The sequence below is a fragment of the Heliangelus exortis genome, chromosome 6, assembly GCF_036169615.1.
Source record: "Heliangelus exortis chromosome 6, bHelExo1.hap1, whole genome shotgun sequence".
Taxonomy (NCBI): Eukaryota; Metazoa; Chordata; class Aves; order Apodiformes; family Trochilidae; genus Heliangelus; species Heliangelus exortis.
In genome coordinates, this window is record NC_092427.1 from 3779979 (window position 1) to 3800799 (window position 20821).

The 20821-nt window shown below is 38.5% G+C and overlaps 1 protein-coding gene across 24 annotated transcripts in view; it reads left to right on the forward strand.

Moving 5' to 3' along the window:
- The window catches only part of GTDC1 (glycosyltransferase like domain containing 1), a 182211-nt gene that overhangs the window by 12081 nt on the left and 149309 nt on the right, over nt 1-20821 (forward strand). For 14 of the 24 annotated variants that reach the window (XR_011726439.1, XM_071746411.1, XM_071746410.1 and 11 more), the window contains one exon: nt 13804-13983. The exons of 6 other annotated variants lie outside the window; for them this stretch is intronic. The gene's annotated coding sequence lies outside the window, so the exon portion shown is untranslated. 4 more of the 24 variants (XM_071746417.1, XM_071746416.1, XM_071746415.1 and 1 more) reach the window with 4 other exon arrangements.

The window sequence follows — 20821 nt, forward strand, 5'->3', positions numbered from 1 at the left end:
CCTTTAAAGTATCAAGTCTTTGAAAACAGCATCAAGTAACTTAGGTTTGTTACCTTACCTGAAAGTTTGAACTCTGGCAGCTTGCAGAAAGGTCAGGGCTCTGTCTGCTCCCTCTGCTGCAGGACTTTGTTGCGTGTGGTTACAGACTACCTGTGTTTTCACTTCTACCTTAACATCTTGGGATCATCTGGGAAGTTCCAGAATCATTTGTAGACTCTTTGCCCTTTCAGGTGCTGTGTAGAAGATTCATTGCTTGTGGGAAGAGGCAGAGTTTGCAGTTGTGATAGTTCCTCTAGTTTGTTGCACAGTCAGATGTCATGGACATTTGTTAAGGGCTTGTGTTTACACTGCAATAAAATTATGTATTGTAATGTTATAGGCCTGTATTTACATCTCAGCATATGGTAGTTTTTTCTGTAATGCTGGCTGTGTAAAGACTGACTTCAAGTCTGGTAATGTATTTTTCAGAAAGTCAAATTTGAAAGATTTTTTTAGATATTGAAATCTCTTCATAATCGAAACTTTATTTTTCCAACTGCAAAGCCAAAGTTTACAGAATTTTCAAAGAATGCCACAAGCCAAGTATGCATGACCTGTTTAATAGGAAACCAGACTTGCCAAAAACTGCCCAGAAATCAGTAGTTTTACATTCCTGTTTCTAACTTGTCTGGTGTCTTGACCCTTAAAGGTAAACAAATGTTTAGCACACATTGGCAATATCCAGTCCCAGGTCAAAAACCAGTTTAATTTGGGGGAAGGCTTCGTTTGGGGTAGAGAAATTAAGAATTCTTTTGGGTTCACAAGCAAAATACAGCTCTGTGGTCTGAAGTACTGGGAGTGATACTGGTGGAGATGCATGAATCTGAGATGGAGAAGAGGAGAGAGGGCTTCTAATAACTTGGGCACATTTTTTATATAGCAGAGTGATTACTTAGGATAGAGAGAGGTGATAACAAAACATCATTTAAGTGCTGTGGCAAAGACAAAATTTATTACAAAATGTTACTTTTAAACCACAGTCTCACCAGCTGGATTAAAGCAGCCTCTGTGGTCCTTCTCTCTTGCTCTCTTTTTCAGCAGTGGCTTCTGCCCACAGCCTGTGCATCTTCTCTTGGTTGTGTATAAAGATGTGAAGAATTGATGACAATTACTACTTTTGAAGGTGATAAAAGGTCTGGAGTAAGCCTGATCGATAGATAGGGATAACTTGTAAGGAGAAACACTCGGCAGTGTCAGAACTGTTGTAAATTTTCAAAAACTCCTTTTCATCTCCATCCATCCATGGTTTGAATAAAGAACATTCACTTTATGGCCTGCAGCACAATACAAGTTGTTCTTTGCTAGCTTTTGGTTAAAGTGATGAGCATATTATTTGGATTTCAGGAAAGACAATTTGAAAATGTGCTATATTTAGGATTTAGTCTTGAAGTTACAAGAATAGCTGGTGGTTTTTGCTGTTGTTGCATCTTTTAATGTTCGTGTGCAAACAATGACGTGATCTGAGTTGTCACTGGGAACATTCAGTTTTTCATGGAAAGTATTTTTGGGCAGCTCTTATTTGGAAGAACATGGGATGGGATATAAAAACTAGTCTAACAAATTGCCATTTATGTTAAAAGGTCAGAAATTATAATTGTTTGGTGCTATTTCTGCAGTTAGTTTCTGCAAAAATGGAAGAAGTGAGTGCAATCCAGTAAGGCTGGAGCATCTCTCCAGGTCGTAGTTTGGCTTTGGGGTTCTCATCATTTAACATAGCTGTCTCTTTTCAGAGACTCAGGAACTAAATTATTTTACTTTAATTAAGATCTGGACACATTTATGAATGAGAAGTCAGCTGACTTGCTGTATTCATAGCCTGTTATGTGTTGTGTTTGCATGTAACTCACTATGTCAGAGCTTGCACGAAAGCAAATGGATATGGTTCCATGCAGTCTGCCACTAGTACACAAAGCTCTTTTGTGTTGTCAATAAAAATCATACATTTTCTACATCATGGAGCCGAGTTTTCAGTCAACAAGTAATATATGAAAGTGTTATGGAATCTTTAATTGCTTTTTTTTTTTTTTTTTTTAAGTCTTCATTTTGAATGTGTATCTCTCTCTCCTTGACTTATTGGCAGGTCAAGTGAAACATGCTCTTCCAAGCTGGTCATTCTGCTGAGCAGGCTGTGGGGGTGATGGATGTAGGAGAGGTTGAATCTCAAATGTTAGTGAAGTTGTTTTGACACAGTAGTGTACTGCACTATTGAGGAGGAGGACCTCCTTCTGATGAAGTCCTTCCCTTTTGCCTCCATAGAATGGAAGAAAAGCCTGTCTGACATGAGTTACAGTGCTTCAGGCCTTAACTAGTAGTCTCTGAGATCAGAAATGTAACTGGGTCCTTAAATCCCAATCATCTGAAAAAAACACCTTTCACATCTTACTGCCACAAGCTTTTAAAGATAAATTTCAGAGTCGTAGCAGTTGTCCTCTACTGCTTACTGATAATGTGGTTTTCTTCTTGCCCTCCTGGTTGTAGTTGTCTCTGTCTCAAACACTGCCTTACACACAAGGTCAGAGGGCAAAATTTTTGTTTTCATTTTGCTGGTCTGAGTCTTAAATTCCCCAAGCTTTTAATACCCCAATAACCACTTTTCCACATTTGCTTTTATGAAACTTGATCACAGTTTTTCATAACCTCTGCTTTCATCAGTTAACCATCTTCAACCAGAGAAGCCAAGCTTTGGTTCAGTGATATCTTTGTATTAGCAAAATATGAGGACACTTACTTCCATGTTAATGTCTTTTCCAAACTCTGGAAGTTTCCTATATTTGCTTGACAACTTTTTTTAATCTGTATTTTTTAATAACTGGAATACTTGTCTTCCCTATCCCAAATATGTTTCTCTAGAAACTCCTCATGTTCTCCTTTATTTGGAGATTTGGGAGGTATTATGCCCTATTCAAAAGAAGCAATTTTATTCTTAACAGAGTTTCAAAATGTAAAAGCAAAATGTTGATCTGTTTGCCACAAATTTCACTTCAAGGGGAAGATAATAAAGTATCTTCAGATCACTCAGGATTTTAATTAAAAATAATATGCGTGGGTAACTTTTTGAAGCTTTATGTAAACTTCTGAAGTCTGTTTTGGTTTTTTGGGTGTTTTTTTGTATTATTTTTTTTTTTTTTAAGTATTATTTGCAGGGGCTCTTCAGACTAGGGGATTTATAAGGCTTGCTTTTGCAGGACCTGGCAGTGCAGCATCAGGTATCATAATGTGACTTGACTGGTCTGACTCAACACAATTGTAACCCACACCTCTTCTGCTTCCCATAAATACCATTTATTTAACTGTCAGTATTGCTCTTTCGGAACGAGGACTGACAAGTTCCATTAGTCCTTTTCTGCATGTGAGGTATGTTTGAAGGAAGGGTGATGTGGTAGGCTGTTGCCTTGCTCGGTGTGGACCAAACCCCAGAATAAACAGTGATTTGGAGCATTGCATGGGAACTGCACAGACTTAGATGCTACCATGTGAGTTTTTGGTCTAGATTTTACATTCCAGGAGAGAATTAACCGTTTTGAGGAGAAGACTGTCTCTCTCTCTATGGGACAGCAAGCATAACTGTGGCTTGTGGTAGAAAAAATAACTAACACTTAGCAGTTAGGTAGCTGGCACTCTGCACCTACGTTTTCCCGTCAGTATTGTGTGGCTGGTGGTTGTTTTTGCATTCAGAGGAGGCTACAGTGAAGCTTGTTTGAATTGCAGTTTGTCTCATGAGCATGAAGCTTTTGAGAATAAAAGCCATGCCTCACCATTGGGTGGCTTTTTTTTTTCTGATAAGCAATTATACGTTAGTTTCAGACATAAGCTGTTGGTGCTGTGTGTGTATACACAATATATATGTGTATGTGTGGCACAGAGCATCCTGAAAGAAGTAGAATGGAATCCCAGTTATACAAACAAAAAGCAAGAATTTAAGTAGTTTGGGATTCAGTGCTAATGATCTGTATTTCATATGAAAGGTTGACCTTTGCAGGGCCTTTTCTTCTGAAGTAAAGAATAGTCTGATCTGTTTCTCCCACAGCTGGAAGGGCAGGGAAAAATTTGGTTGATCTTATTTTTTTCAGCAAGACTATCAGAGGGAATGATAGGGCCAGTTGCTGAGATAGCAAAGGATTGTGCAGCCCCAGGCATCTTTAGCTGTGCAAAGACTTGATTCCGTTTAATGGGAAAAAAAAAAAAAAAAGTGCCTCAGTTTAGACCAAACACTGATTCAGGTCAGGAAAAATGTGATCCTTCCTATTGATTTAAAAAGGATATGCAAAACTTTGGTTCTGTGGTTCGTATAAATCAAAGCAAATAGGCATGAGATTACACATTTATCATCATCATGACAATTGCTTGAACTGCTTAGCATGTGCAACCTGGTAAGCATTGCCAGTATTGTATTTAGCTATAAAGACAATATTAAAGCATTGTAGTAGTGAATTTTATTTAAGTTATTGTGGTGGCTTAAAGCTCTACAACTTGAAGACTTTTGGGTCAGAAAGCTCAGTGATCAAGAACATGCACGGTCTGTATAGGGAATCTGTGGGGTGTTTTACATTTGGTAATCTATTTAATGAGATATAAAGCATACTTTTTTCTGCAATAAGAGTCTACATAAAATTACTTTTTAAAAACCTGTTTATAGTATTAATATATATATGTGTGTATATATATATATATATATATGCTTGCTTGTGGATGTTCTTGTCCACAAAAATTCTGCCCAATGAACTGTAACTTTGGTTTAAGCCAGTTTTTTTGTTTGTTTCCAGCCTCTTACTTGTTCTGTAGTATATGGAGTACAAAGAAGTAAATGTGACCACTCTGGAGGGTTTGGTTAATCTCATGTTCAGGGAAATGGTGTACAGTTTGAGTCCTGGGAACTGAGGCTGGGACTTAAGAGGTTGAATCGTTATCTTTAAGCATTTAAAATAACTTTAAGATCCACTGAAAGTGGATGGGTCAGTCTTCAAAACTGAAAGATCTAGAGAAAGAAGTCTAAGAACTCTAGATGATTTGAGGTATGGTCAAGCATTGACTGATGTTGGGATACACAGACAAATAGATCTCATTTCATTTTACCAGCCTTTTATGTGCAAGTAGTCCTAGGAAGGCCTGGTAAGTGTGGAATAAGCTGCTTTTTTTTTCCATTTCTGTTCTAAATTATACCAGTCACTAGTTTTGTTATCAGATTCTCCTGCATCTTGTACAGCCATTCCTGCTGCTTGCTGTCTTCTGCTCTCCCTGCTTTTGCATGACTGTGGGCTCTGGATCTGTGCTTGATTTAAAGTCAATAAAAATCTCTATCAGAGCTTCTGTTAGTGTTGAAAGTCTATAATCACTTATGGTATTTTCTTGGCACACGAGCTGAAGAAAGCTGATCCTAAATGTGACTGTGTTTTTTGAGGGCAAAAAATCCACATATTTTCATTGTTAGTGGAAACTGTAGATGAGAACCTCAAAGAGGAACACCGAGGGGCATCCTTGGTAGGTTGTCCACAGCATATTTGGTTAAGAAAAACAGTTTAAGGAATGTGACATACAGTTCTTGATGCAGAAAAAGGCTTCAGTATGCCTAATACATTGGAAAACATTTGTTCAAGAGCTTGTCTTTCTTGTGCAAAATTTGCCCCTGTAGTATTATTAAGGTCAGTACCCACATAGGTTATCTCGTACATAGTGAATGTGATGCCTGAGGTCAGCTTTGGCTTGTAAATGCAAGTTTAAGGAATATTTTGTCTGGTCCTGTTAAAAAGCATCTATGTAAGTAGTTTAGAAACTAACTCGTGCTCTCCCTGGACTTGTCTTCAGTTCCTGTTTAAAAAATAGCAGTGAAAATAGCAGTAAATTAAAGGTTTTGTCTTGCCTAAAATTTGTGGAAATAATCCATGTGCCTATACATGAACTCATTGACTGATTCTCTCCTAAGTGAATTGGTATTAATGTTGAGGTAAATGTTTACTGTTCTGGATGTTTAGGCAGATTTTTCTATTCTTTACCAATCCTTGGTGTGAAAAAATGTTTGTTTTTTTTCTTTTTTAAGAAGTCTTTTTTTTTTTTTGTTTTTTTAAGAATAGTGACTAAGCTGTATTTTTAACCGAGGGGTAGTAGAGTGAATCTGTGTTTCAGGGAGGAATTACCAAAATGCTGTCTCATTAAAATCAAATAAACTTTGCTTCTGGATGAAGTGGGCAAATCCACATGTCCCTGTAGTTCTTTGACCATCTTGGCTTGAATCTTTACTGCTGGAAAGGTCTTTGCACTTCATCATGGGTTGGCAGGTTTGGGTGTCAGCAGCCCTCTTCTTCTGTATTATTTCTTGGTAGCTTTTTCATTAACTCTTCAGAACTGTTTAATGGAGTCAGAATTAAAACACTGCCTTTTCAGAAAATCTTCTGGTGTGCTGTTTGCTCTCTGTGTTCCCTTAACCAATTATCAGATTCTGATTCTGGTCACTTCTCAGGTTAGATCTTGGGTGATACCTGGGTGGATCGTGTGCTCTGTAAATCAGATGTGAAAGGGTTGCAGAAATGCACAACTGGTGCAGCCGGGTGGGGTTTGGTTTAATTTGTGAAATGCTATCATGTGAGTGCAGGGCAGTCAGGCAAGGCTAATAGCTGATCTGCTGTCCTGGGTCTTAAACTCGAGGAAATGGCTCAGATGTTGGTTTTTCAACCTGTACTTTTTCATCCCTTTTGTTGCTTGGGTTGTCCCTCATCAGGGCCATCCTATTCCCGCTGCTCTAGGTGATGAAGAGGTGACTTGGTTTCTTTTCCCCTGCTGCTGTTGCAGTGTAGCTTTGAAATGCTAAGCCTGGTTTGTTGGCTGTTACTGCTGCAGATTTTGCAAGTGAAAGACTCTTTTTAGCTGCAGTTTGTGAGGAGGTGGCTCTCTGAGGGCTGGTTGGAAGTTTATGTGGAGATAGATGCCCAAAAGGAGCATCACATGGAGGTGAGCACTCCAGCTACCAGTGATCTCCTATGGCTTCTGCCCACCCCATCACCCAGGTTCATGGCACAGCACTGACATCAGGAAGAAGGAGAAAGGAAGCAGGTTGTTTGCAGGGCCACTTCTCACCTTTAACGTTTATTTAAACAATTTAACTCTTGGTGGCTCCTGCTTTCAAATTTATGCAATCAGCTGTAATCTTCTTGATGTCTTAATCCCCCCTCACACCTTCATTACTTTTTATGTATCTCTTGGCTGCTCAGAAGGCAAGGTTTTTTTTAATGCTTAAACTTCTAAAATTATGTGTTGGTAGTTGTGACCCCCAGGCTTTAAGCACCAAGTTTTGCTTATAAATAGGATCAGGGAGAATTTCAACCAGAATTGGTTAATAACGACCTTTAAGGATTCTGCCTAAAAGTTGAAGCTTAGAGTTTGTGATACTACTTAACTAGTGATTTTTTTTTAATGTGTCATATTATGTGAAAATTAGATTTATTATAGGTATGTTATGGTAGACAGCATTGCCATTCAGAATGGCTGTTCCCTGGAAGTGAATGCCTGCTGAAGGTGTTCAGTATGACCTGTGGTGCAACTGAGCTGGGTGGAATTAATGGTTTATTGAGAGAAATCAGCTCATCCAGGATGTGAAGAATGGAAAAGGAGAGCAAGTAGAAGTAAAGGAGCAGCTGCCTCCACACTTTTCATAAAGAATCCTTAACACCTGAAAACCCAATCTTGGCAGATGCCAAGGATAGAGACCTGGGGCTCTTGTCATCTCCACTTAGTTAAGACTTCCCCAAAGTTCTTTTTCTCACTCTGCAATAATTTCCTTGAATGTATCTTGGCATTTGTAGATTCAGCAACCTGTAAGTTGTGCTCAAGCTGTGAGTTTTACAGGGTTTCTAATGCTCTGTTTGAGGCTGAGGTTGCTGATATTTTTTTCTTTAAATTTTATGAGCATTTCATATAATGATGTTCTTGTCATGCATTTGGCCGTGAATCAGCAAAGCATTTATGTGCATCCTTTAATTGAAGTGTGGAGTTGTCTTGCTGTGCAAATGTTGAAGTCAGTGAGACTATTAATTAAAATTAAGTATCTGCATAAGTGCTTTTTCTAAAAATAAGTTGCTTCATAACAGCTTTGGGCCATATTGGAGGGGAGGGGTTTTGTGTTTTTCAAACTTGGGGAATAGGTGCATAATTCTGAATTGTGTGATGATAAAATGTAGCTGTGTGCCAGAGGGCAGAATGTTCATGGGATTGAGTCTCTACTTTCTGCCTTGTAAAATGTCACCTAAACTGCTATTTAATTTATTTTTCTTTTTTAAATAAAGACTAAAACTATTACAGTTTTCATATTGCACAGAGAGTGGTGTCCAGGAAAACCTTCAGGAAAAGTTCCTGCTTAAGCTGCCCCAGAGGTGGAAGCACACAGGTTATCCTCACAGGAGACAGTTCATCCTCTTGCTTACTTGGTGTTTCTTCCATCCAGTAAAACCTTGCATGGTTTAGTTAAAGTCAGTGCTTCTCAGTGTGAGACTTCTTAGCTGGTTGTGGTGCGTGTCATTTATGTTTTCTATCTGTATTCAAAGGCATTATAAGCATTTCAAGGGAATTCTCTGGTTTTCTTCCCCTCTACATATTAGACAATTGACTGTACACATTTACTGTACCATTTACTTTACAAAATTATCTGGTTTATTAATTCTCACGGCACCTTGGTGAAATAATGTACTTTTAATCTCCTAAGCCTGGCTCTTTACCAAACTGACTTTATCATGCTAGCCTGTTGCCTTTTTTCAGATGTATTTCAAAAAGAGGCTTCTTTTTACAAGCCCCAGTATTCCCCACCTGCTGCAAACCAATAAATTAATAGAGGAGGGAGGAAATCACTGGAAACATAGGAAAGAGGAATGTGTATCAAGCTGCTTGTACTGTCAGAATTCCGATTGCATCTCTCGTGTTTCTTCTTGCAGTGCTGATTTTTCTTAAGATCTTTCAGTCATGTCTTTTTTTTATAGGTCTGTCTGCAAAGCACTGACCAGATTCTTATGCAGGAAATAAGAGATGTTCCTTCACGTGATACGAGCTGGGAAGAAGCATCCTTTGCCTGAGGTCATACAGATATTTGAAGTGAGATGCAGAATTAAAGCGCAGGTGTTTTCTGACCAGAAGATGATACTTCTGAGGTGCTTCAGCAGGATGTGTGTTGATATCCCCAAGCTGCTCTTTTCTTTTTTTTTTTTTTTTTTTAAACTGCTGCTGTTCTTAGTCGTTATCGTGATCATTTCCCATTTATTCTTTTATTAATGGTGGAAACTGAGAATCATGAATGCATGTGAAAACAGTTCAAATTCTTGCTGAAAATCATGTTTGTTTTTCAAAACGGGGCTCAGAAGGTTCCTATTTTAAGTCATTAATTAATACTGCTGCAGGAACTGCATTTATTTAGGTGCTGAAAGTTTGCTTAAAGCCTTGTCACATGAACACAAAGCAAAATTTACATTGTTTGGGGGAAAAACCACCAAGGTTGCCATTTTTTTTTTCCACGAGCGCATCAGTCGCTCTTTATTGCATTTTAAATTTGATTTCATTGTAGTGTGGTGAGCTTTTCAATAAACATAGTGGTTTCATTTATATAACACCAGACTTATTGTTAATGCCCCGTTTCATACTGTGCATTACGTATGTAATATTGGGTCCTGTGGGATCCTGTATCACAAAATTTGCATAGTTATAGTGCTGGTGACATCGTATCTCATACAAAGAACCTAGGGACCTGATACAATATCAGTAAAACTGTCTCATAGGTATGATTCAAACAGTTTTATTAGCAACATATGGGGTATGAAGGAGCCACAGAGGGTAGTTTGGAGTGTAAGGGTGCTGGCCTATCTTTTTCAGCCTGTAATTATATCAGTCCTCTTCTATGGCATTATTTGTTGCTGCTCTGGGATTCCTGAAAAATAACTACTAATATGGTGACACAAAGTATCAGAATAAATTATAATTGTTGACTTTACAAGAAATTCATTGGCGAAAAGGCTTACTATCCTAAGCTTGGGTGTAATTTCTGGTTCAGCTTCAGAGCTAAGCCACGTAACAAAATAATATATTTCAAAGTCTTAGAGCTTTCTGGCAACCTCATCGTATTGTGTTGGATGCTTCTGTGTTGTGGCAGGTAGGAGGAAGAAACTTCTTTTAGCATCAGTGTAGATATTGCTCTTAAATTAAGAGAATGCATTGTCTTTACTTGATGTAGGATATTAAACTCTTGTTCCCCAAATGGAACACATTGTAATGAGTCGTCTTCAAATGAAGAGCTCACCATTCAAATGTTTTGACATTAGAACATAGCAAAAACATAGCTGGAAGATTGTAGTAGTCTTCTGTTTGGTTGTATCTTTTAAAATCCTGATTTATTAAAAATAATTTCTACTTGTGAAAAATGTCAGAAGTTTGGAGATCTAATTTTTCTGCATTCTGATAATTGGTTACTGAAAAGTCATACATGTACTTGGCTGTAGGAGAAAAATACTGTATGGCTACTTCCCTGATAACTTAAAAAAATGTTTGTTTTTAAAACCAATGAGCTCAGCAGTGTCTCTGCAGAGCAGCTTGTGTAGGGGTTAGGAGAGTTACATTGATTTAACTCAGCATTGCTTCTGCATTCTTTTATTCCACATTAAGGTTCAGCACAGAAAAACTAGATTGTGAAGAACAGAAGTAGTGGAGATGAGCAGGAGATAAGTGGGGATGGGTATAGCACTCTGCAGTTCTGGAACCTCTGCTGTTTCACTGCTGTGGAAGCCTCTTTTCATCCACTTTTCTCCATCCCATTTCCAATGGTTCTGTGTAGATCTGTACTACACTTGTTGAGATGTCATCTGTAAGTAAATCCTGGGGATTGTTCATGTCTTGCTTTCAGGTAGGACAAAACCTGCCTGAACCATTCCTGACTTAAATGTACATTTAAAAAAATGAGGTTCTGTGAACCTTGTGCAGATTGTAATTCAGAATTTAATTGCTAAACTTCTTTCTTGGGGTTCAAACTCTCAATCAAAAAGTGACACCTAAGCTGAAGAAATACAAAAATTCTGGTATTCACTGGCAACACCTCCCAGAGCTCAGAGTTACCTGCTGAGGTTTTCAAGTGTGTACTCTGGAATCAATGACAAGACTCAAGCATTCCAGATTGAAGATGGGTTCCTGCCTGTTTCAAATGTTCTGTCATTCTTGCAGCAAACTACTGGTACTGACTCCTACAGTGCAGTTCTCTATCTTGTGACATTCCTGCTTTGTACTGCTGCAACCTAGATCATATTTCCTCTTCTTTTTCTAAAATATGTGAAAAATCTTCAAGAAAGTCTGGATGCACTTCTTGTGAAAGGGGAAAATTAAAATTGGTTGGATGTGTGGTTTGTGGGTATTTTTTTTTTTCTTTTTTTTTTTTTTTTTCTTCTGAGTCTTTACCCCCCAGTCCTCTAGGTGTGTAAAAATAGATTGCTTAATCATTTACTTTAATAACCTGTTGGTATGGAAGAAAGGATTACTTGTCTGCAGTTCTTGTTGTTCCTTTTTCTTATCTTCTGGAGTAAATTTTGGTTTTGGTAGCACTTCATATCTGTGGGAGCTTTTCCAGCTTCCAAAGGCTTTCAGAGATAATCATGGGTGATTCAGGATCTATTTCAACCAGTTCCCTTGGTATTCAATAGTTAAAGACCCCAGACTTTGCCAGTTTGATTTTACATTTTGGTAAATATCCTCTCATTTTACACTGCTGTTGAGAATCTGAAGTTGTTCCATGAAGACTGAAGTAAAAAAGCATTAAAGCTTCTATCCTGAGGAATAAGTAGAAACATGTAATCTAAGTTGCAGTCCAGAAGTGGAGAGTTATCAACTGTTAGGTGCATAAACATCACAATCTTCAAATCTCTCTATCTAATGCAGCAGCTGCTCCTCTGGCTCAACCATCTACAGGGTGAAATGGTCATGTTCAGTGCATCCCATGCAGTCAGCTCTGTCTTTTAGACATCATTAAGAATAAACTTTTACTGGTTTAATGTCTGTTCTTTTTGCCTTTTTAATGTAATTTTGCTATTTGAACACTTTATTATAGTGTTTTCTCCTTTCCCATATCACTTTTGTTTGGAATAGAAAGCTAACACCCACTTTGCTAAAGATGGTAAGGGAGTGATTTCTGAAATTAACTATTAAATAAAAAAAAATTATATAAACAGATCTGGATATCTCATCAGAGGGACTTGAGAACTGTCTCAGGAGCCTCTATTGCCACTCATGTTAATTGTTGCATATCTTGTAAATGTGTTTATTTCAAAGTACTGGAAGCCTTCCAAAAAGTTTCTATATTTAAAAGTGCAAAAACGATGTCACAGTGAATTTAGCCCAGGACAAAATAAAGTAAAGGTTAACTTGGACTTCCATCATTAAAAGCTTAAAAGCTAAAAAAAAAAATAAATAATGCTGGTTACTATGGTTTTGTGATAGAAGGCTTTGGGAGACAAAGCTGATGTATTTTTTTTTAATAGGATTGTGTCAGGCCTATATTGCCATATTAAGCTAATTTCTTTTAAAGCATTAAATCATTGCCTCACAATATTTTGGTATAAAAACTTGGATTATATGTAGCTGGGACACAGAAAAGATTAAAAATGTCCCATTGCTTAAAGTGTAACTTTTAATGAAATGAGAAAGCCCTACATCTAGTGGGTCTCAAATGTGTTCATGGCCCAGTTACACTTAATCAGTAATTTTGTTGGTGATTTAATTTTTGCTGCTTTATTTCTCAGCTGATGCAAAGAATGCTGGGGAAGATATATCTACTGCTAGTCATGTCGTTCTGTCATGAAAATACAGTAAAACTGTACAGAAACCTTTGGGAAACCTCATTTTGAGAATATGGACATGATGGGAGAAGAGGCAGAGGGAGCTGAGGCACTTTAGCCTTGAGATGAGTAGGCTCAGGGGCACACACAGAAATACAGTAAATTTTCTTTAAAGATAGAAGGAATTTTTTTCACAACACTGGAAGAAGTTGTCCAGACAGGTTGTGTATTCTCCATCTGTGGAGATACTCAGAACTCTCTGGTCCTGGGGAACCTGCTCTGGTTGACCCTGGTTTGATCAGAGGATTTGGACTTGTCAGATCTCTGGAGATCCCCTCCAACTTCATCCAACTTCATCCAACTTCAGCTGCTCCTGGGACAGAGAGGAGGGTTTGGTTATAATGGATCACAAAAGGACAAGTGCAGTCTTGCATATACAGAAGAGACCATGAAGTAGATGATAGATAAAGAAGACCTTGATAGTGACTTTCAGAGCATTGTGAGTCTGCTGGTAGTATATTGTCTTGAATCCTGGTGGGATGGGGTATTTCTCTCATGTTTATAATGGTAATGATGACATCTACTCTAGAGAGGACCTTTGGTGACAGGTCAGGCTGATAGGGACTTGAGGGAGAGGAGACAACGATCATTTGGCTCCTCCACTATAGGTTTTGATTAAGTGTGAAGTAGCCAAACTTACCCACTTGTGAATATCAATGGGCACAGGTGACTGTGAACTCTCCTGTCTTCTATGCTTGGCTCAACTGTAGTCTTTTTTTTGCAGACATTACTGGAAAAAAGTCATTAGAATAAATACTGGTATTAAGCAGGTACTTGGGAGAAATATTTGGGTGAGGTGTAACTGGGTAGTATTTGGGTGAAGCTTCTTAAACTAAACCAGTTAAGAAGTTACACCAGATTAGCTCATACCCTTTTCTCTTTTCTTGTTCCCCCTCTCTTAAACTCTGCTCAAATTTAGGAATGCTATCAGCTGGGAAAGTTGCACTTTTATCATCTCTCCATGGGGTTCAAGTGGATAGAACAGCTGGGAAAGAGTGCTGCTCTCCTCTGAGATCCACAGACAGGATTCCCAGACTTTTGTTGAAGACATCTGAAGCAGCAGAGCCCAGTATCTTACTGCTCCCAGCTTTGGATGCAGGTAATAACACATGATAAATATCAAGTGTTTCTTATATGAAAAAGTGAAAGTGTTGTTCCCTGTTTTATAGGGAGAAAACACAAGAGACAGGAGTTGGGTGGCTTGTGGCCAATAATTCAATCTAGAGCTGGAGTCTTGGGCTCCCTGCTTTTGGACTGAGTTGCCTCTCCCTGTGGGTCACCACATCCATACAATGTTGTCAGGTCCAGAGCACATTAATTAGTTCAGCTGCATCCTTTGTAGGATAATACTCTTAATTGTTTGTGATCATGCTATATGTCTCAGAAGGTCATTGGTGGATCAAGTTAAGCTACTTTGATAACTTTTTATGTGATACATGTTTGAGCAAAGGACAACAGTAAGGACTTCAGTCTGTGCAGTCTGGGGGCTGCCTTTCTCCATCTGTCTCGTGTGGTCTTACTTTCCCCATAGAGAAAAAAATTGTTGATTACCTTCTGTGCCCAGCTCCATGGGTGCAGAGTTCTTGATGTCCTACTAATGCTTTTTACTGTACCTACCCCTAAAATGATGACAGAATTCACACTGGGCTTCTGATGTGTGGTAAGTCTGAGAAACTTACAGGTTTCAGAAATCAAAGGAGTTTTTCCTTTAAGGCCAAATTAGCAACATACTTCCTGCCTTCTTTTTTTCCTCCTTTTCAATAAAAATCTGGGTTTACATGGTTGCAAAGGAGGTGGGAAATGCTAGGATCATGAATGAGAGATGTCTGGTAACCATTGTGCTGTATTTGTCATTCAAATAGTCCAGTTTCATATGGCTTTACAAGAGGGAGAAATCTGTGGGCTCTACAGTAGAAAAAAAAAGATGATAGATACGTTTGGCTTGATACATATTTCCTATTTACCACCCCACTTGTCCCCTTCCAAAATAAAATGTATAGAATTCCACTGTCCAAGCTAATGGTAGTCGACAGTGAATTGGGACTGTATTTTATAATTTTTGTAGGGAAAACTAGTTTTCCTCACACTGAGAATTAATAGATTTGGTTGTATCTTCAAGGGTAAAAGACATCTGTGTGGTAAAATCAAAATGAAAACCTGGTCACTTGTGCAATTTTGCATGCTGTGGACATCTCTATCAGTTTTTTGAGGGTTGGACCCTCTTTTCTCAGTCTCTCTAACACATTTAAAGCTGGTATTGCCTCTTTTTAGGAAAGGTTTTGTGTTTCTGTGCACATAAAACTGCTCTAAACCTGCTCTGTTTCAGGGAACCAGTGTGACTTAGTGTGTGTCACTGCCCTTCCTTCTTTCCTCTTTCTTTTCCAGTAACTTCTGAATTCATCAAGCAGCTTGTACTAAGTTTGACAGAAGAGTAACAAGCTTAAAGGTTTTAGGCTGCTGTGTGTTAAGTTAAAATGTGGTCAAGTAATGAAAAGACAGTGTTAGAGGCTGCTGCAGTGGAAGCTCTTATTAGACAGCAGAGAATTCAAGTATTTCTTGGATTGTCTTGCTTATCTTGATCTATACTTCTGGCATCTTAATTGAATTGTATATTCAACTCTGAGGTATCAGAACTGTGCTAGCACTGTAACTTTGTCACAGTAGCATTGTTGGAGGTCTCCAAGCATGGGGACTGTTCTGACTTACACAGTCATTTATTCTAATGAAGTTTTTATTGGCTTGTTTGATGCTTGTGATGTTCTTATCCTCCCTCATCTTGCCATTTCCTTACAGTAGTTATTTTTATTCCTAGCATCCAGGTTTTTCAGGGAATGTTTATTTTTAAAGTCTAGAAAATGTCTTGCTAAGAAGCTGGTCTTTAGCTGCTTTTTATTGTAAAGATATGGGCTTTTCCCAGTTGTTCTTCACTCAGTCTCTTTAGAAATTAGAAAAGATTATCAGCTGAGAATTCAGCAAGTAATTAAGAACTTTTTGTTTCTATTTTAAAATTTTGTGGAATGTACTGAATGAATGGTATGTCCTTCCCAATATACTGTAGGAAAGACTTGTCTAATAAGGTTTTCTGTGACATAGTGAGATAGCAAAGCCAAGTAAGAGTTTTTGACAAAGGAAAGTTTTGGGAAGCCTAATTTTTGAGTAGGGCATTTTCCTTTAGGTATTGTAGGAGTGGAAATGCTGAAGAAAATGCTGCTATGTGTTAGGATGTCTGCAACTTAGAGGTGGTGTTGCAGTCCCTGATGGCTGAAGAGGATGTCAGCCCCTAATTCAGGTGTGTAAGCACATCTCTTGCAGGCAGATGATACACATGAGATTGGGGAAGGTGTCAAAGACATCAGTCATAACTTCTGCAAGGAAATAACAGAACTGTGGTTATGCACATGAAATCAAATGCCAAGGATTGTGTGTGCTGAAGTTATGAATTGATTTATGATTATTGTTTTAATTGGGATCTACATTCTGCCATGTTGCAAATCTAATTTTGAGATACAGAAGTAAGGAACAAACCCCAGTAGTGTCTTTTTGGGTATATACCAGTGTGTGGGAGAGGAAAAGGTAGCAGAGCCCTGTTCAGAGCTGAGCAAAACCAACTTCATGTGAGAAGAACAGCATCTCTCTAACCTCTAATGCAATCCACAAATGAGTGAACTGGATATGATGGGGGAAAAAATAATGCTAACTTATACAAGTATTACATATCATGTATCTTTTATGGTAAAGTGTAAAAATTCCCTCTTATGAAGCCACTGCTATGATTAATATAATGCAAAATGCAGCATAAGATTTTTAACAGCTTTTAAAAGTCTTTGCTCAACTACCATTTTCAGAAATGATTTATACATTTGGTGGCCCAGGTTCTCATTGTAACTCCATGAGACCTTCAGCTTCTCCTTTTGAGAATGTGGCTCCAAATTACTAAAATACTTTGATGGTGCTCAGTTTCACATGGTGGAGAGCACACAGGAGGGACATGCCCTGACATACTGTGAGCACACACAAAGCAAAAGTCCAGGGGTGTTTACTGGGGAGAGTGGAGATTAGATGGAGACCACCAGTGCCACTGGAAGAGGTGACCAAAAGCCAGTTTCTCATTTATTTGCATCAGGCATGTATGGGGTAGGTAAGCACAGCCTGTCCATCTGTAACTCATTTCAGGCTTCAGTGTGCAGTTAAGTGGCTCCATAAACGTTAGTGATTTCCACATGTGGGCTTTGATATGCAAGTCTTGTCATTGAATGTTCAAGAAAATTTAGGGTGCCTCTCAACTCTTGGCTCTTTTGCTGGTAAAAATGCAACGCAGTGTGCAGGCTGCAGAGGTCTGAAGGTGAGAATTGTGTTCTTGGCTACTCAGGTCTTAGAAGGATGAGCAAGGACTGTCATCTCCTGTGGACTTGGCCCAACTACCTCTCTCCTGCCATCTTCCTGCACCTTCTGAGCTTTCAGCTTGTCCCCATCCCCTTTGGAAAAGTGTTGGGATGAAGCTGGAGTGCCAGTGACCAGCAGTGTTATGAAGTGCATCTGTGCACTGTATCTGATGCATCTCTGGTTGATGTCAATTCCCTCTGATTTGGAACATGTATTCTTGTGTGGGCAGCTGTCTGTTTTACAAAGGACATGCAACTGTGGTTGAAATGGAGTGCATTTCACTTTTAAAACAAGGCCACTTTTCACAAGTGAAAGCTTGATGGAAACCTGGCTGGTGAAGTAAGAATTGTTTGAAATGACTGGAGACTTCCAAATGGCAAAGCTCCACTGAAAACCAGGGAAACTTCCAAAGTTTTCCATTGCTCTTTTAGGACATCATTGCTAGAAACTCAGGTGGGTTTGCTTTTTTTGCTGGATTATGTAGTCCTTTAAGATCTGAGCAATGTCTTGGTGCAAAGCAAAACAATATCCTGTGTTCAACTGGTAGAACTGGTGAGAACAGCCAGTTCTGAATCATGTGGTTACTGCCATGAAGGTACTTCAGAGACTGAAACCAGAACCTCTTCTAGCACTTCCATCTTCATACCTGTAATTCACATCATCTCTAAAAAGGACTTCACCACAGGCTCACCAAAAAATGATCAGAAGTCTGTGTACCAAATGTCACTCTGCTCTCTGGTCTGGGGTGTGGGGAAAGCTTCTGCCAGAGAGGTTTAGCATGGGCTTTTCCCTATGAAGAAGAAAAGGCAGAGCATGAGTTTTTCCTTTTGTGCTCCTCTATGTTTATACATAAGCTGTTATGTTGGTTTTCTGATGTGTTGTTTCTTTTTTTTTTTTTCCCCTGACAACTTTAATTTGAATACTATTAACTGGAAATTTCACAGGATTCTGGTAAAAAGTTAATAGTGATTTCTAGGTGATTTCCAGTAAGTTAGCTCACTGTTTCAGCATACTTTGTAACAATATCTTATTTTTTTTTAAGTGAGACAAGCACAGGATAGTTACTCAGATGCTTGCTGGGGAACAGCAGCTGCATGGGTGCTGCCCAAGACCTGCAAATGTGCTGCCAGTTTATCTGAGCCAACATGCTTGGTAAGCTCCTGGTGTAGCCAGCAAGCTTTTGCAGGAGTAAATCTTAACCCACCAATTTTCTTTCTCACTTTGGACTTTGTTGTTGCTGTTTGATTGTGGCATTTTTGGTTTTAATTTTTTATAAATACGTTCCTATAGCAGGACAATATGTCTTAGATGTGCATAGGGGCATAGTTACAAGTAATTAAAAGTATCACTTAGGTGGGCTCAAAGTATTTAAATGTGGCCTTTATATATTTATACTGATACATATTTATAGATATGCATCCACTCACTTAAGGGATATTTAACTTTTACTGGCTTAGAGACTGTAACATGAGTGCAATCGGAGTGCAGGGAGAGGCTTCTTTTGCTCTTTTGTTCATGAAACAGCAGCTGAAAAGGAAAACCTACAAATTACAGCAGTGGTCTTCTTGCTTACAGCAAATACCCAGATTTTAATGAGGTCAAAGGATTGATTTGGTCCATTTGCAGGTATTGTGTGCTTACCCAAATCACTGCCTAGTCTATCAATAATGATTGAAGTGATGAGAGTGAAAAACTGGCTTAATGTCATTTTTGAGGCTGGCCATATACAGCATGTGCACAGCTTCTGGTCCTGGCTAATCTGGGGTGTAAAATGTTTGAAATAAATGCAGTGTCATAGCTTTGAAGCATTGAACGAGCTTGCTGGGCCAAGTGGTTCATCTAAGAATGGAAACTAAAACCCCTTCCTGCACCTAGGAGAGAAGCTGAAAGAGGAAATAATGACTTAAAATAAAAATATGCTTTTATCTTTGTGGTGGAAGGAGATAAAGGTTTGGGTTTTTTTTTTTAAAAAAACTTTTTCTGCAGAAAAACTGTGTTTGCTGTCAAGTTACGAATTTTTGGCCATTTAATTGTAGCCTTAAAAAGGTGCAAGTGACTGTGCTGTTCTAAATAAAAGCATTTGACAAAAGCTAATTGTGTGTTCTGTGATGAGCTAAAAACTTGTTAGTGTTGCATGGTTTTATTTTCTAAGATTATTGGCAGCTAGGAGGGTTATGTATTTTGATATCTGTATTGAAACTGCAATGAAAACGAAGTTATCATGGTGAAGCTTACAGTTTTGACAGTAAGAATGGCCCTTTGATCTCTGAAGGCTGCTGGGCTCTCCATTCAGGTTGAAACCATAAACATTTTATGGCACAAGATGAATTGCTGGGATCCAAACATAAATTTTAGAAAAAGAAAAAAAAAAAAAATTTGAGTGAATGCCCGCATCCTTGAGTTTCTTGAACTTGAATTGCTGCAGGAAAGCAGAGCCATATGTTATTTTGGGAACTTTTAATGCATTGGAGGAATATAGACTACAGGTGACTTGGACCAAATCCTGCAGGCATCCTGTGTGTAGGAATATGACCTAATTTTAGTAAAACAGGACTTCATCTTCAGCCTGCGATGTCCAGACAGTTCAATGTTTTATCTAAACTACCAGATTAAGTATTCCAATGTATTTAGTCATTGTGCAGGGAGTCCAAGACCATGGGCCCAAACTCCAATCTTTTTTTGTTTGTTTTTTTTTAATAGAAGAATAGCATGAAGGGAGAAGATGATTTTTCTGTTTGTTCTTTGGAAATTAAAACAAAGGAGAAAAAGACTAACATCCTTTTACTTTCTCAGTCAAATGCCACTCATCCTTAAATTTTAGTAATCAATTCAGGTTGGCTACTTGCCCTTCTTTACACAAATTGGATGAAAGAGCCTTGCAGATAAATTGAAGACCAGGAAAAAAAAAAAAAGCTCTCATAACTTTGTAACTTTAAATTGAATTAGTTGTTTCTTTGAGTTGCTTGGTTTTAGTCATGTTGCCATAGGTATCAAAGTAGCTAGCAATTACCATTCCTTTGTAAGGATTTTTACTTTTTATTTTTGTTTTTAATGTTCCTGTTTCAGCAAATCAAAGGGAGAGGTGTTCAGACACGAAGTGGCAGGTGTGTTGTTTTAAAGATACACTAAACATACCTGTACCCAGTCTGTCTGGGTGTTGAGGGTGATGCAGTGACACCAGATTTGCATATGGAAGCAATGTAATTACACATTGTGCATTCTTAGAAAATGTTTATCTTAGTTGCTAAAGGTTTTTTCTGACTTAGGTGTTTTATCTCAGCCAGCTGAAGCTTGCTCAGATGCTGCTTCTCACTACACTTACAGCTTTCTTGTGGTGTTTGAAAGGACCCTATGTGCTGCCAGGAAGTTGGAATGATGCATGCTCCTCTTCCTACCTTCAGCTCTGCATCACTTTAAATGGAAACATCCATTCCGGGTTCTTTGCAAGAGCCAACAGCATTAGGTCTTTGCCTTGGAAAAAATCTGAAGCCTTCAAACATTTTGGCAATAGAGGGGGGAAATCCTAATGGTTGCATTTCTGCAGTGTTTGTGAA